This window comes from Trachymyrmex cornetzi, unplaced genomic scaffold, assembly GCF_001594075.2.
Source record: "Trachymyrmex cornetzi isolate Tcor2-1 unplaced genomic scaffold, Tcor1.1 scaffold572, whole genome shotgun sequence".
Taxonomy (NCBI): Eukaryota; Metazoa; Arthropoda; class Insecta; order Hymenoptera; family Formicidae; genus Trachymyrmex; species Trachymyrmex cornetzi.
Genome location: NW_017299885.1, coordinates 69,890 through 72,601, shown reverse-complemented (window position 1 = coordinate 72,601; position 2,712 = coordinate 69,890). Strand labels below are relative to the sequence as shown.

Below are 2,712 nucleotides of genomic sequence, written 5' to 3'. Positions count from 1 at the left end.
GGGGGAGGGAGAGGGAGAGAGAGAGAGAGAGAGAGAGAGAGAGAGAGAGAGAGAGAGAGAGAGAGAGAGAGAGAATTTACTTCACAATCTTGTTTTAGTTTTATGCGGCTATGGCATTTACGAGGATCGTCTGAAAAGTTTTGAGCCTCATCATGAAGATGGCATTACTCGTCAAAGCCATTCTGGTATCATAATCGTAATACTTACGAAAGATATCTATGACAATTGTGGCCACTTTGGAAGTTCAGTTCTTGTTTGACAATCATTAGATGATGAGCGTTCGGGACGGCCAACAACTGCGACCACCACCGCTAACATCGAAGAAATTCATCAAATGATAATGGACAACCGTCGAATTAAGATTAGGGAGATAGCAGAGGCTGTTGGCATACCAAAAGAACGTGTTTGTCATATATAGACTAAAGAATTAGGCATGCGTAAGTTAACCGCGCGTTGGGTGCCGCGCTTGCTCACTCTGGATCAAAAACGCATTCGAATGAACATTTCTAAGGCTCTGTTGGAGCGGTTTAAGCAAAACGAGTAGAATTTTTTGCGTCGATTAATAACGGTTGATGAATCTTGGGTCCACCACTTCACTCCTGAAACGAAAGAACAATCAAAACAGTGGATTACGAAGGGTGAACCTGCGCCTAAGGAAGCGAAGACGGTTTTATCGGTGGGAAAGGTGATGGCGATTTTTTTTTGGGAATAGTCATGGAATTGTGTTGATCGACTATCTTGAGAAAGGTAAAACAATAGTAGGAACGTACTACGCATCATTGCTTGACAAGCTGAAGGCAGAAATTGAGAAAAAACGACCGCATTTGAAAAAGAAGAAAATACTGTTCCATCAAGATAACGCACCGTCTCACACTTCGACGGTCGCTATGGCAAAAATTCACGAATTGCGGTTCGAATTAATTGACCATCCACCGTATTCACCAGATCTGGTCCCCAGCGACTTTTTTCTGTTTCTTAGGCTCAAAGTTTGGCTCGGAGGACAGAAATTTTCATCGAACGTTGAGGTCATCGCATCCGTAGACGCCTATATTGCAAAGCAAGACGCTCAATATTATTTGAATGGATTAAAGGGGTGGGGGAGCATCGCTGGAAAAAATGTATCAACTTAAAAGGAGACTATGTAGAAAAATAAAATTGAATTTGACCGAAAAATTACTTGTTTCTATGTTAGGCTCAAAACTCAGACGACCCTCGTATTATATTTACAATACAATCAATATTGTTTTAATTTTAATTTTAATACTAGCTGCTTTGTTAAATTTAAAACATTTTAATTAAAAAAATTGTTGAAAACTATCAGAAGTTATTATAACATTGTAAGTTTAAAGATAATTAATAATAGCAACACATGATTATGTGTAAAATAATTATATACACAGTGAATAATCATAACTGTAGGAGAGAATTTGCCATGAATTTAATTATTTAATTTAATCGCACTTATGTAATACACACAAATTTAATGCTTTAGTATTCAAATTTTCTTAAAGATTTTCTTAAAAAGTTTACCGTGAATTAATTATAAAATCTATTACAAAATTATGAAATTACGAAATTGTGAAATTTTAGACATTCTATTTAATTTAAATAAAGTTTATCGAGTCAATACAGAAAGCATCATTAATTAATCTAGATTCGCTGGTCCCAAGTAATGATTACTAAAGAAAGCAGATTTACTAACTTTAAATAAGTACTGAAACTTTATATAAGTACTTTATGTAAGTACTTTTAACTCGCGCGAACGAAATGTAAAATCTAATTTAATTGTTCGATCTCACAAGAACCTCATGTATTGCCAAAGTTTTTAACTTCTTGTTCGCTATTATTATGAAAAATTTGTACTTGGGCATTTAATAATTACACTTCTATTTTGTTAACGTATACAATAACATGGATTTATTGGATTCGTTAAGCGAAATTTATTTAGCGCGAGAAAGAAATGACAGCTAGAAGAATGCATACAGATTGTTGCACACAGATATTCAACAAACTTGCGACTGTAGTATTACTATCAAAAGTTGTTAATTTCTGCAAATGGATTCTCTGATCTGAACTCTTTTTTCATGGTTCGAAATAATTCTTTAAATAATTCGAACGTAATTACACGGTTATTCGCTTCGTGCATGAATGTGGAGGAGATTCGTGGACTTGTGCCCAATTTCTTCACCTCTAGATAACTTTATCCAAGAGATATCTCCCAGAATACAATGGAGATCAGTGATGCACATTTGGCTCCCCGGCAACACGAAAACCAGCCCCACCACTTGTACCTCCATCAAGCAGACACCTACCGGCATCGAGTCGGCCGTCTTCGCCGCGAGAGCAAACGAGACAGCGACAGACAGCGCTCGTCCTTCTCGCTCTACAAGCGAGTATTAGAGCGAAAAGGACGGCCGCTCTCTCTCGCTGTCTCGCTTCCTCTAGTATCGTAGTCGCTTGTTAAAAGCGACCAAAAACGAAATGTACTTTTTCGGCCGCTCGGCATATTCCTGTACAGGCCCAGATAGCACACGAAGTACAACGGATATCCGTTATTGATCCAGAATGTACATACAACATACTGGACATAATATAAATATACATGAATGTATATATATACAAAGGACATACTATAAACATCGATATTACATCCATATATCGATGTAAATATACATCCATCGGCGGACATTGTATGTATGTCGTATGTACATA

General features: G+C 37.0%; 1 protein-coding gene across 1 annotated transcript in view; it reads left to right on the top strand.

Annotated features, from left to right (window-relative positions):
- The window catches only part of LOC108766200 (2-hydroxyacylsphingosine 1-beta-galactosyltransferase), a 91,460-nt gene that overhangs the window by 76,312 nt on the left and 12,436 nt on the right, over positions 1 to 2,712 (top strand). The window lies entirely within an intron of this gene.